This window comes from Sapajus apella, unplaced genomic scaffold, assembly GCF_009761245.1.
Source record: "Sapajus apella isolate SASKATOON/1434 unplaced genomic scaffold, GSC_monkey_1.0 scaffold262, whole genome shotgun sequence".
Taxonomy (NCBI): domain Eukaryota; kingdom Metazoa; phylum Chordata; class Mammalia; order Primates; family Cebidae; genus Sapajus; species Sapajus apella.
The window spans coordinates 95,885-110,615 of record NW_022437202.1 but is presented as its reverse complement, the minus strand read 5'-3'; the positions used below and the strand labels follow the sequence as shown (position 1 = coordinate 110,615).

Genomic DNA, 14,731 nt, shown 5'->3' with positions numbered 1-14,731 from the left:
TTTTTTTTTTTTTTTTGAGACGGGGTCTCACTCTGTCGCCAGGCTGGAGTGCAGTGGCGCGATCTCGGCTCACCGCAACCTCAGCCTCCCGGGTTCAAGTAATTCTCCTGCCTCAGCCTCCCGAGTAGCTGGGACTACAGGCGCACGCCACCGCGCCCAGCTAATTTTTTGTATTTTTACTAGAGACGGGGTTTTACCATGTTAGCCAGCATGGTCTTGATCTCCTGACCTCGTGATCCACCCGCCTCGGCCTCCAAAGTGCTGGGATTACAGGCGTGAGGCCCCGCGCCCTGCCAAACCTGAGAATTTTCATGACGGTCTTGCAAGATGAAGATGAGGGGCCTGATGGGCAGACACACCCAGCACGGTTTCAACAAGCAGCTTATGCCCTGGTGTGCAAATGCCTCCCTGGGTTCCTTAGAGGCTGAGTACTGTAGGGTCACAATCTTCCCGGATATCACCTATTGATTGTTAGGCAAGGGCTGTAGGCTTTGTTTTTTAGGGGTGGCTTGCTGCATTTTATTGCAGCCCGCAATGCATCGCAATCCCGGTTAGCTCAGGGGCTCTTTAAGTATTTGACTTATGACCTAAGTAGCTGGGCAGGCTAAGAACGGACAACGTGAGCTATTTTGCAGGCTGGCAAAGTTTTATCTTAAACTGAACTTTTTTGGTTAGGGTGAGGGCAGCTAAGGGTCGGGGGAAGCTGGAGGAAAGGGGAGGCCGCCGAGCAGGCACTGGTTATCCACGCAGGGGCCTAGTAGATCCTGTTTCTTCTGCAGTTTGCCGACCTAAGCTGATTAGAGGCACTTTGTGTTAGAAATGGACCACTGTATACACTATTTCCCGCAGTAACAGGGCTAAGGAGACCCTGGCTGCACTCGTAGTTAACCCCGATTGCGCTGCGACCGCGCCTTTCCGGAGCCGCCCTCAGGCTCTGCGGAGGCCTTTTGAGCCGAGGGCTGGACGGGAGTAAAAGAGCTCGTGGCAAACGCCAGGAGGAGTTTCTTCAAGGTGACGCTGGCTTTCAGTCGGCTTCATTCTAGGAGAAATATGCGGAGCAATGTGGGTGACCTCCCATATAGGCACTGAGGAAGGCGGGCTAAGCAGAATCCTGGCACAGTTAGTGCCTGAAGAATATCTCAGTTTATAGTGTTACTACTTAGTTACTTCCTTTTATATAATCCTTTATATATAATCATATATTAGTTTATAGAATTAGGGCTTGAAGAATATCTCATAGTGTTACTACTCAGTTATTTCGCTTTATATAATCCTCTCTATATAAAAATATATAAGTTCATAGAATGAGTGCCTAAAGAGTTTCTTACCACTCAGTTATTTCTCTCTCTATATGTATAACTGTTTCTTAGTTCAAAATCAGAGGAATGCCTAGAGCAGACACGGTACAGAGCATGAATTAAGGAATAAGCAGCTTGTAGTCGGAGGAATGTCTGGAGCAGACACAGTGCAGAGCATGATTTAAGGGAAAAACAGTTATATCAGGACAAGATTCCATGGCCCAGGCAGCAGCGTTCAGTATTGTAAAGATCCCTGCTGTATGGCAGGCTTGGGGCAAGAGCCACTCCTCCTGATAAAGGAGTTGTAGGACCTTGCTCCAGTTCTTGTGGAGGGCTGCCCTCAGATCGGCAAGCCCTCGAGCGTCTCGTGCCTCAAACCCCTCTGGATAGTCGCACCTTGGTGACTGTGAACTTTATCAGCTCTTGTTACTATGTTGGCTCAAATGTATCCTCCTACAGAACTCATCGGCAGCTGCCAGCAGGTGGCGGTAGACCCTGACAGCTCTGTCACTGCTGTGTGACAAGCCTCCTATAGATCTTCTTAGGAGTAGCATGCCCATAGATAGAGGTATTGCACACTGCAACCTCTTCACTGCTCACGGCCCACCTCCACGCCTCGGTGATCTAATGGGGTGGACCCCTTACTGCACACGGCCCACTTTCTTGCCTCCATGGCCTAATGGGGGTGGACCCCTTGCTGCGCAGTTTCCACCTCCTAACCTAGCTGACCTAATGGGGGTGGACCCTTGTTTTATTGCTCACGACCCTATCACTATCCTTAAAGATAACTTCACTCACTGCCCTGCCGCCTAACCTATTAAATACAGACACTTCCGGACATTCAGGGCCTCGCCTGTCTCCGCTTATAGGTGGTGTGGCTCCCCTGAGCCCCGCTGCGTTTTCCTTCTACTTCTGTGTCCTGTGTCTTTTTTTCTCGGATCCTTCGCCTCAGCACAGCATGAGGGACACCCCACGACCCTGTGGGACCCTTAGCCCTGCAGAGCAGACAAACGAGAACGTTCATTGTCATCGTTTGCATTTCAAGCAAAAGCTAATATTACAAATAGACGTTTCCACGGTCACGCTCAGCCTCGAAGCTGCCGGCAGATCCGCGGCTAACTCTCCACATGGGCACTCGGGAAATCGGGAAATCCCTGCGGCTCCCTCAGAAGCTCCAGTATCAGCGGTTCCTGAGCCGCAAACAAAAACGCAACATCACGTGAGTCCCCAAAGAGCCCAGCCGGTGTGTGGAGCCACGGAAAGAGCGCGAGGCGGCCTCGAAGCCGTGACAGCCTGCGCGAAACGACCCAGGCCCCTTCCCGGCCGAGCTACCTCCCTAGGGACAAAAAGGAGCCTCTTCCCTCCTGTCCAGCAGAGTCCCAATCACCTTGAGGAGGCTTTTCTTGCCCTCGACCGGTCTCCCTTTGTGCTTTTCTTCCTCCACTTGCCCGCACCCGCCTCTCCCCTCTCCCCGCAGCTGGCGCTCCGCTCCTCCCATTTACTCTTTTTTTTCTTTCTTTCTTTTTTTTTTTTTTTTTTCTGAGAAGGCGTCTAGCCCTACCGCCCAAGCTGGAGTGCAGTGGCGCGGTCTAGATTCACGGCAACCTCCGCCTCCTGGGTTCAAGCGATTCTCCTGCTTCAGCCTCCCGAGTAGCTGGGATTACAGGTGCGCGCCACCACACCGGGCTAATTTTTGTGTTTTCAGTAGAGGCCGGGTTTCACCGCGTGATCTGTCTGCCTTGGCCTACCAGAGTGCTGGAATTACAGGTGTGAGCCGCCGTGCCCGGCCCCACTGACTTCTGAATGAACTTTTCACAGGATTGCAGCGCGCTCCTAGACCCATTTACGCACATTTTAAACACTGTTGAGATTTGTATGTAGCTGCTATTTTAATTTCCACATCACTTTCTTTTCTCTCTCTCTGTTCTCCGTGGGTTCAGCTTTAAGCATTTCTGCAGCAGAGGCTGAGGCTGCGCCCAGCTGGGGGACACGCGCGGCGGCATAAACCTAGAGTAGAGGATGTTGCTTCCTGTCTGGGAAGGCTCGGACCGTACAAGGAAAGGAAAAATTCTGTAAGAGAATCTAGAACTTTTTTTGAGGAAACCATCGAAAAACACATCCTAATTCACCCTCCCACCATATTTTGGCTAAAAACAGAAAGCTCGGCTCTCTCAGAATAGGAGACTGAGTTTGAAAACTGTTAAGACATAGGAAGAGTTTTATTAAAATTCAGCTTGCAGAACTCCTTGGCCTAAGCAATTTCCCCATTCCACAGAGAGTTGTTTCTGAATTCTGTAGACCTCTGAATTTGTATCTATAATGTCTAAGCAGACAAGTCCAATGTCTTGGCACTTTTGACTTGATATAAGAATGTCTAGGTTGAGGTGGGATGATCGATGGAGCTGGGGAGGCAGAGTTGCAGGGAGCCGAGATTGCACCACTGCACTCCAGCCGGGGCAACAGAGCAGGACCCTGTCTCCAAAAACAAACAGTAAACCAGTTGTTATGCACCAGTGGGCAGACCACAATTTTTAAAACTCTAAGGAAGAGACAAAATGTACTGGAGGACTTGAGAGATCCTACTTTACTTTCTTTTCTAGTTATTTAATTTAATTTAAATTTTTAATTTTTTAATGTTTTTTAAGACAATCTTCCTCTGTTGCCCAGGCAGGAGTGCAGGGGCACGATCTCGGCTCACTGCAACCTCCACCTCCCGGGTTCAAGCGATTCTCCGGCTTCAGCCTCCGGAAGAGCGGGGATTACAGGCGCGCGCCACCACCCCTGACTAATTTTTGTATTGATATTGAACAAAACAGAATTAGGCATTGGAAAATACACTCACCCTACAAATGACAGTTATATTTTGAAGAAATAACTAAGAGGGTGAGTTTGTAACGGCCGAAGTAGCTCAGTTGGGAGAACATTAGACTGAAGATCTAAAGGTCCCGGGTTTCGGAAGTGTTTTGTGAGCCCTGCCTAATTATCATTCCCTCCATACAGCACTTGCACGCAAATCCTAGAAGCGTATATATCTCCAATTTTTTGCTGTTTTTGGAAGTCCGATAAAGGTAACGTACATATATGTATATATTTGCATCTCTGTCTCCTTTGTATATTCCACTGAAGTCTTCCATGAAGTGCTAACTGATATTATGTAAATTACATAAAGTCTTTTTTTGGTTTGTTTTTTGTTTTATTTTTGGAGTTTCTGTCGCCCAGGCTGGAGTACAATGGCGCGATCTCGGCTCACCGCAACTTCTGCCTCCCGGTTTCAAGAGATCCTCCTGCCTCATCCTCCCAAGTAGCTGGGATTACAGGCTCCCATCGCCATGCCCGGTTAATTTTTGTATTTTTAGTAGAGATGGGGTTTCGCCATGTTGGTCAGGTTGGTCTCGAATTCCTGACCTCAGGTGATCCACCCGCCTCCGCCTCCCAAAATGCTGGGATTACAGGCGTGAGCCACCGCGCCTGGCCTTATTTAAAGTCTTAAACTAGGCAGTTAATAGTTTTAAAACCTAAGAAATTCCAATGTGCTATATACCGTGGCATTTACAAGTCATTTTTGATTTGATGTTATTTCTATATATTAGGTGGGGAGTATTTTTAAATCACAAGAAATATGAAAGAAGAAACATATAGTGAAAGAACTATTATACTGCATGAGCATAGATATAGGGGTATGGTATATGCAAGAAACATTTTGAAATTAGAAAAACTGGGGTTTGTATCTTGAGTCAACTCCATCATTAAACTGCTGGAAGAATAACTATTTTTTTCTTTAGGCGGCTCTCACTCTGTCATCCAGGCTGGAGTGCAGTGTTGGGATCACAGGTCACTGCACTCTCAACCTCCCTGGGTTCAAGTGACCCCCATATCAGCCTCCTGAGTGGCTGGGACTATAGGCAAGTACCACCATGCCTGGCATTTTAAATTTTTATTTTATTTTTATTTTTGTTATTTTTATGTAGAGTCTGCATTTCACCATGTTACGCAGGCTGGTCTTGAAATAAATCCTGGGCTTAAGCAATACACCTGCCTAGGCCTCCCAAAGTGCTTGGATTACAGGGGGAGCCACCGCACCAGGCCCAATTACGAGAACATTCTAATTTTCTTGCTGAAAAGACATTTCTTCAGCCTCACATCATTGTCTAGAATTTCCAAATCTTAAGTTGTTTCTGTGTTGGTATCCAGGAAAAAAGAAATATATGTATTTCTATAGGAATTATTCTATCAAATATTCAGGATGGGCCCTAGAATACTGAAAACGGAAACAAATGGGCAGCAAAGTCATCAACACTCAGGTGCATATGCCCTATTTTCCCTTTTAGACTTCAACTGCCCTCTTGAAATTTTGTGCTGGGGATAATAGATCTTTTTTGGACATTTTGATTTTTTTCCTTTCAAATTGCTGCTTCAGTTTCAGTATTGTTTTTCCCTAACTTCTGCACACCCTCTGAGGAGACGATAATCTACAGGACTCCATCATCAGAACTGCATCAAGTTGCAAAAGGAAAATTGGTACCAAATGAGAAGCAACCTCAGGGTAGGGACATGCATGGTACAGAAACTGGGAATCAGTGAGAAGCAACCTCATGGATGGTACAGAAACTGGGAATAGGATACCTTATCCTTTAGGTCACCGAGGCTTTCTCAACTCAGAAGCTTGTGCTTTATTTCATTAAGGAATATTTGACTAGACAAACAGTAACACGAATGTTTTCCTGTCTAACACGTAATGATTTCTTTACCTTCTGTTGAAATGGAAGGCCTAGGGTAATTCCAAGCATGATTTGTCTCCCATTCAATGGCTTCAAAGTGAGGCTAATAATGATTTTGTAAAATGGGATATTGTAAAGATCAAAGGAGATCGTGCACGAAACGCATTCTGTCAAGTCCATTCCTGGCATGAAACTTAATTACTGGCAGACTGTACTCCATGCTCTCTGGCTCTGGGATTGTCCCAGAACAGCACCTGAATAGATAACGTTCTCTGTAGACAAAGCTGTCCCATCAAAATATAATACAAGTCACAAATGACAGCCATTGTGTAGTGTTACCTTTGGCAGCAAACACATTAAAAAATAAACAGTCAGTATCTGTATTTTTATATAATTTCAACTTTTATTTTAGATTTGGGGGTACCTGTGAAGGTTTGTTACATGGGTATACTGCATGATGCCAGGTAAATTGCATTAAGTTTTGAGTGCAATTGATCCCACCACCCAGGTAGTGAGCGTAGTACCCGAGAGGTAGCTTCTCAAGTCTTTCCGCCCGCCCTCCCCTCCAGGTAGGCCCCACTGTTTGTTGTTGCCATCTTTTTTGTCCAGTTTCAATAATATATTTAAATAACTTTGTATAGACAAAACAATATTTTTAGAAGCTATCAATTATCAAATTATTAATGAGATATGTTTTAAAAATGATATTACGTTATTGACATCTGGTATATATTTTACACTTACAGCACATCTTAACTTGGACTGGGCAATTTCAAGCATTCAGTAGCCAGTGTGGCTGATGGTAACCATGTTGGACAGGGCAGGTTTAAACAGATACTTTACACATTTTTAGGTTTTCTGAATTGAGTATCACATGAGGGTGTTCTGTCTTCAGAATTAAATGTTTCATTCTTTAGAGGAATTCTGTGTTAAATGAGCTCATCCTAAAGTTTTTACACAAAAATGTGTTTCAGTCATGTTGTTGGTAGCTAGTCGGAAGAGAGCTACAGATATTTAACTTTTTTATAATTATCTCCTTTTCATGAGGCAAACAAAAAAGCAGACCTTCATGTTGTGATGAATTCCCAAGAATGCAGCAGACATCCAGGTTTCTCTGGGTGCAACATGACATAATAATGGAGTGTTTCTGCAAACTGTCCTAATATTGCTTTTACAGCATCAAAGAGCCAAGATAATCTCCCTAGCATTTACAGGCACACACAGAGACAGGCAGACAACACGCACGCATACACACCAGTTTTGTGAGCAACGCTTCTGTAGTCTCTTATTCAGTGAAACCTAACAATCAGTGTTTCCTGTTTTCTGCCAATTTTAAAAGGGATCATTGTTATATTAAGAATGTCGGGAAAGGCTCATATGTGGGTAAATCAGGATGAGAATGAGTTAATAGTCATTAGAAATTTGGTGTCAGGAAAGGGTTTTCTTCTCATCTGCTTATGTAGTTCAAAGAACACAGTCCTAATCATGATAAACACCAGCGTTCAAGAACTGTATAGGAACAAACTGATTTGTTTGTTAGTTTTACAAATACCGTGAATAGGTTTGTCATTGTCACATCTAAAAGGACTCTTTTTAGTCTTTATCCACCCCCACGCAACGCGTCTGCTGCTACTAATAAAAGCCCCAGGCTGGAGACAGAGTCCATTGCCTCAGATCTCTGGGCAGCACCCTCACAGTGCTACACACTGTGTACTTAGCATGAGCCAAGCTAACTCACCTTCTCCACCTCCCAGTCTTTCTCCTATTTCTAAAAGAGTTGTTAGAACCTCCCATTTTCTGCACCTCCTTCTGTTTAGCCTGTTTGTTTTTCTAAACCACTGTTCCCCCTATACCTCTTAAATCCTGTTTCTGCTTATCTTTGGTCTTACTCTCATAAGTCAACTCTTCTCTTCATCCCCAGAGGTGTTGTTTCACTCACACCTTATGAATTTTTCTTTTATTTTCTTTGATGCAGGGTCTCTCTCCGTCACCCAGGCGAGAGTGCAGCGGCATGATTGTAGCTCCCTGCAGCCTCCAGCTCCAGCGATCCTCCCCCCTCAGCCTCTGGAACAGCTGTGAGTACAGTTGCAGGACACCACAACCAGCTAAAGACCCTTATGATGAAATGCGGAGTGCATCGCTCTCAGGTCTTCTTCTCCTTTTTTTTGAGAGTGTCTCGCTCTGTAGCCCAGGCTGGAGGGCAGTGGCATGATCTCGGCTCACTGCAAACTCCACCTCCCAGGTTCAAGCGATTCTCCTGCCTCAACCTCCGGAGTAGCTGCGACTACAGGCGCGTGCCACCACGCCCAGCTAATTTGTATTTTAGTAGAGATGGAGTTTCACCATGTTGGCCAGGATGGTCTTGATCTCCTGACCTCGTGATTCGCCTGCCTCCTCCTCCCAAAGTGCTGGGATTACAGGCGTGAGCCGCCGGCCGCCCAGCCCTAAGGTTTTCTTCTGACTGTGACTTTCCTTGATCAATTCTAACCTTTAGTATTCTGACTAAACAACAAATATGAAGCGTTTTAAGTAGGAAAAAGCTGAATTTCAATAGCTTTGTGTCATCTCTGGAAAAAATCTAAAGAATGAAAAACCAGAATTTGATTTCTTGCCAAGCATAGTAGAAGAAGGAGATCCTAACAGCCCAACGTTTTAAAGCCACAGTGGAAACTTCTTGTGGCAGTTATCTGACACTCTTCTAATATTTTGCGTTCCATTTCAAGTACTATGCAGTATTCTAAAGACTCTGCATCCCGCTTCTTCTCCGAGAAAACACCAAATGTCAGATGACGCTCGAGGGGTCCCGAAGGCTCCGGGGGCCCTGGGATGGGGAACCGCCGTGGCTTCCGCGGAGGTTTGGACGGTGGCGTTCGGGGCCGTGGACGCGGCCTGAGTCGCGTCATAGAGCTCACAGAGGCAAGGCCGAGGACAAGGAGTGGACGCCCGTCCCCAGGCTGGACCGCCTGGTCAGGAAGTGAAGATCAAGTCCCCGGAGGAGAGCGACCTCTTCTCCCTGCCCATCAAGGAATCTGAGATCATTGACTTTTTCCTGGGTGCGTCCTCCAAGGCCGCGGCTTTGAAGATTCTGCCGATGCAGAAGCAGACACGCGCCGGCCAGCTCACTAGGTTCAAGGCGCTTGTGCCATCGGGGACTACAGTGGCCACGTCGCTCTGGGTGTTAAGTGCTCCAACAAGGCGGCCACTACCAGCGCGGGACCATCACCCTGGCCAAGCTCTCCAGTGTCCCCGTGCGCAGAGGCTACTGGGGAACAAGGTCAGCCAGCCCCACAGCGTCCCTTGCAAGGTGACAGGCGGCAGCGGCTCTGTGCTGGTGCGCCTCATCCCCGCGTCCAGGGGCTCTGGCAGCGTCTCGCCCAAGATACTGTCATGATGGCTGGTGTCGGTGACTGCTAAACCTCAGCCAGGGGCTGCACTGCCACCCTGGGTAACTTCGCCAAGGCCACCTTTGATGCCATCTCTTAAACCTACCTGTGGAAAAAGACTATATTCACCAAGTCTCCCCATCAGGAATTCACTGACCACCTGGTCAAGATCCACACCAGAATCTCCTGGCAGAGGACCCCGGCTCCAGCTGCTTCTACAACATAGGGTTTTTGCACAAGAAAAATAAAGTGAATTAACGGTGAAAAAAGAAAAAAAAAGAAAGAATCTGTATCTTCTCATTGGTACCGAGTATCTTCTACTCAGAGCAGCTGCAGAATCTCCGCATTATTCATTGCTACCAGCGAGCTCACCGAGCCAAAGCCTCAGAAAAAGTTACCTACCGAAAATTACTACAAAGAGCGTTTCAGGAAGGGGGGTGTAGCTCAGTGGTAGAGCGCATGCTTTGCATGTATGAGGCCCCGGGTTCGATCCCCGGCACCTCCAAATAGATGATTTTGCTCTGGCAATGCTCAAACCTAATTCTCAAGCGACATAGACTTCTGTTTTCTCAACTTTTTCTATCCTACTTCTGCACCTATAGAGAGCAAAAGCAATGCGTTGCCTTCACTTATTTCCCATCTCTCTGCTGTGAGCCTCCACATCACCTAAGGCGATTGCAAGGGCAGAAGGAAGAGGAAGAGAAATGACAGGAAAGAAGCCCAGCAGGGTCTGTTGAACCCACACAAAAGCGTGCACATACACAGGCGGCTCACTTTGGCTTCGGTTTTGTGCTGTGCTTAAAGAGAAGGAAAGACAAATCAGAAGGCGAGGAAAGCGCCCCGCGGGCATTTTGTTGCTGTCATTATTTTTGTTTTCCGAACCAAATCCAGAGTCAAAGCATCTGTGCCCGGATGTATCTCCCCGTCGACCTGCGCAGAGAGCGCAGCCACAGGTGCGATCCAGAACAGAGACAGGGACTGCGTGGCTCTCCAGCCGCTGGAGATGGAGGGGCAGGATCACGCTGGACAGCCGAGAAAGACCGCCGGGGAATTGGAGGCCTTCCACATCGGAGGTGAGGAAATCACAGAGGAACACACTCCCTACTGATATTCCGTACAATTGGTTCATTTTTCTGTATTTCCTCAGTCACTCCATTTTCCTCCTTAAAATAAAACACTGGAGGCTGGGAGCCGTGGCTCACGCCTGTAATCCCAGCACTTGGGGAGGCTGAGGGGAGCGGATCACCTGAGGTCGGGAGTTCAAGACCAGCCTGACCAAAATGAAGAAACCCCGTTTCTACTAAAAACACAAAATTAGCCGGGCGTGGTGGCGCGTGCCTGTAGTCCCAGCTACTCGGGAGGCTGAGGCAGGAGAATCGCTTGAACCCGGGAGGTGGAGGTTGCAGTGAGCCAGGATCGTGCCATTGTGCTCCAGCCTGGGCAACAAGAGCAAACTCTGTCTCAAAATAAAATAAAAAATAAAACATTGCCTGGAAACCTCTGTTACCAGCAAACAGAGGCCCTATATGAAAAAGTAGAGAAAGCTTTTCTGTCATGATGGAAAACAGATGCAAAGTAAAAGGTGAGTAAATTGCAGGTGTATTGGCATTTCTTCTGATTAAAAAAATGTATATATTTCTTCTTTCTCTGTCAATCCATCACGTCTGTTTCATATGGCCAGGGAACTCCAGAAAATCCTGTCCACTGATGGCACCTTTTGGAGGTTTGCGGTGCTGTATGTTTCAAAACCGCTGCCCTCTGTGTGCATGCTTGCTGTTGAATCAAAGCATCTTTGAGAGGCAACAGGGTATGATGTTTGTCTAACACTCTATCAGGCTGGGATGTCCTCACCTCTTGATTCTATTGTCCAGTGAAAACACCCATAACCAGCATCCAGGAGGGATATTGTCTGGTGAAACCTGCTTAGCTGAGGATTGCCTGTGCGCCCCCCAGGCCAATCATATGTTTGTTATAAAATACATTGTTTTTGCTGGAAGGCAATGCAGATGTGCCATGTATTTTCTTGTCGTTTTGTACTTTTTTCGCCCCTTCTATCCACTGGTCCTCTCCAGACACTTTAAGCAAATAGTGGTATGTTAATCACAGTGGACACTGCACAGGAGAGCAAGGGGTGAGGGATGAGGGTGTTATCAGCGGAATGCCAAATTCCAGGCCCCACCGCAGATGTATTGAATCAGAATTGCTAAGGGTGGGGCCCAGCCACCTGTGTTTGAATAAGCCCTCAGGTGTCTCTGATGCTGAAGTTTGAGAGCAGTGATTTAGAGGTTTCAGAAGGATGTATAGGGCAGGCACCTGCTGAGGAGGAAGAGTTGCTTCTAGGGTTTCCTGCTTATTCTCAATAAAAAAACTCAAAACACCTAGGAAACCCAGTGAGGTTTGTATTTGCCTTACATCAGGGATGGGGTGGATTTGTTATCTCTTTGAGACTGTCAATAGTTCAGGTGATTTTGGTGGTCACACACAAGACACTCTCATTTTCCTGTAGAAGGACTCACCAGTTTTTTTGAGCCAGGAGATGCTTTCGAGACCATTTTCTTCCCTTTCTTATCACTACACTTGCCCTTCTCTTTCTCTCTGTCTCTTTCTTTCTTGTTTCTTTCTTTTTCTTTCCTCTTTCTCTCTGTCTCCTTTTCCTTTTCTCTTATTTCTTTGTCACCTAAAACATAAAAACGCGACCCAATTCACTGCCTTTAGTGCTCTCTTATTTCATTTCTATTTGGTCAGCCTCTATATCAGCCAAAGCAACGGAAACAGTAGGAGAGGAAAGGAAGAAAAAGGAACCAGCTTTTACAGGATCTCTGGATCATGTTTCAGTGTCAACTGTAAGATTATTTGCCTAGTGCTAGATCCAAAAGATTATCTTTGTTTTTTCCTCAAAGTTTTATAGTTTTACATTTTACATTCATGTCTGCCATCCATTTTTTTTTTTTTTTTTTTTTTTAGAGACAGAGTTTCACTCTTGTTGCTGAGGCTGGAGTGCAATGGTGCAATCTCCGGTTAAAACAAGTCTCTTGCCTCAGCCTCCCAAGTAGCTGGGATTACAGGCGTGCACCACCACACCCAGCTAATTTTTTCTTTTTTTTTTTATAGTAGAGATGGGGTTTTGCCATGTTGGTCAGGCTGGTCTCAAACTCCTCACCTCAGGTGATCCTTTTGCCTCAGCCTCCCAAAGTGCTGGGATTACAGCTGTGAGCCACCTCACCCACCACCTGCGATCCATTCAATTTTGTGAAGGCATGAGACTTATTTTTCCTTCATGGAATTACTGCTTATGTAACTTTGTCAAAAACCAGTAGAGAATATTTGTGTGGGTTTATTTTTTCATTCTGCTCTATTAATCCACGTGCCTTAATTACTGTAGTAATTACCATTTTAGTTACTGTAGTAACAATAGAATGGCACGAGAATACAACACGGTGATACAATAGTCTTGAAATCAGGTAGACTATTCCCTCTATATTTTATAATTATTCTAATTCCTTTGACTCAGTGGGAGAAACCTAGTGGGAGGTGATTGGATTGTGATTGGTAATTGGCTTCCCTCATGCTGTTCTGGTGATATTGAGTGAGTTTTCACGAGATCTGATGGTTTTATAAGTGTTTGGCAAGCTCCTTTTCTGCTCATACTTCTTTCTCCTGCTGTCATGTAAAGAAGGTCCTTGCTTCCCCTTTGCCTTCTGCCATGATTTAAGTTTCCTGACGCCTCCTCAGCCTTGTGGAACTGTGAGTCAATTAAACCTATTTCCTTTATAAGTTACCCAGTCTTGCCGGGGACAGTGGCTCATGCCTGTAATCCCATCACTTTGGGAGGCTGAGGCGGGCGGATCATGAGGTCAGGAGTTCGAGACCAGCCTGGCCAATATGGTGAAACCCGGTTTCTACTAAAAATACAAAAATTAGGCAGGTGTGGTGGCATGTGCCTGTAGTCCCAGCTACTCCAGAGGCTGAAGCAGAAAAATTGCTTGAACCTGGGAGGTGGAGATTGCAGTGAGCCAAGATCATGCCACTGCATTCCAGCCTGGGTAGCAGAGGGAGGTGCCATCTAAAAAAAAAAAATACCCCGTCTCTGGTAGTGTCTTCATAGCAGTGTGAAAAAGGACTAATACACATTCTGTCTTTTACCATGAAGCACAGTGTTAGCTGTTCTCTATTCCTATTTTTCTGAGACTTTTTTTTTTTTTATCATGAGTAGCTATTAAAGTTTGACAAATGCTTCTTCTACTTTGATATGATCGTGTGTGTGTGTGTTTATCCTGTTAATGCAGTGAACTGCAGTGATTGTTCTTAAATCTACCTAGTCTTACACCTCTGGAATAAACCCCACTTGGTCATGGTATATAATGCTTCTTATATATTGCTGAATTCTATTTGATAATATTTTGGTAAGTATTTATGCACCAATACTTATTATTTTGTACTGCAGTTACCTGGTTTTGGTATCAGGATAATATTACCTTCATAAATGAATGGAAAGTTTTCTGTTCTCTTCTGTTTATTAGAATAGATTGTGTAGACCGTGTTTTAATTCTTTATTTCTTAGAATTCTTCAGTGAAATTTTCTTGCAGTTAAAGATTCCTTTTTTTAAATTTATGTTACAAATTTAATTCCCTTAATAGTTACAGGGTTATAAAACATATATTTCAGCATGGCGCAGTGGCTCACACCTATAATTCCAGCACTTTGGAAGGCCAAGGTGGGTAGATCACAAGGTTAGGACTTTGAGACCAGCCTGCCAACATGGTGAAACCCTGTCTCTACTAAAAATACAAAAATTATAACAGGGGGTGGGAAGGCTGGAGAGGGATAAAATTAGGAGAAATACCTAATGTAGGTGACAGGGGCATGGAGGCAGCAAAACACCATGGCATGTGTGTACCTATGCAACAATCCTGCAAGATCTGCACATGTACCCCAGAACTTAAGGTACAATTTAGAAAAAGGAAGAAAACAAAAACAAACAAACAAAAATACAAAAATTAGCCCGGCGTGGTAGTGCATGCCTGTAATCCCAGCTACTTGAGAGGGTGAGGCAGGAGAATTGCTTGAACCTGGGAGGCAGAGGATGCAATGAGCCGAGATCATGCCACTGCACTCCAGCCTGGGAGACAGAGCAAGACTCTGGCTCAAATATATATATATATATATGTATATATATATATTTTGTATAAATGTATATATATATATATTTTGTATAAATGTATATATATATATATTTTGTATAAATGTATATATATATATATTTTGTATAAATGTATATATATATATTTTGTATAAATGTATATATATATATTTTGTATAAATGTATATATA

The 14,731-nt window shown here is 45.2% G+C and overlaps 1 non-coding gene across 1 annotated transcript; it reads left to right on the top strand.

Moving 5' to 3' along the window:
• The first annotated feature begins 9,832 nt into the window (after positions 1–9,832).
• On the top strand, positions 9,833–9,904 carry TRNAA-UGC. Its single transcript has one exon. It is a non-coding gene; the product is annotated as a tRNA-Ala (tRNA).
• Positions 9,905–14,731: the final 4,827 nt, after the last annotated feature.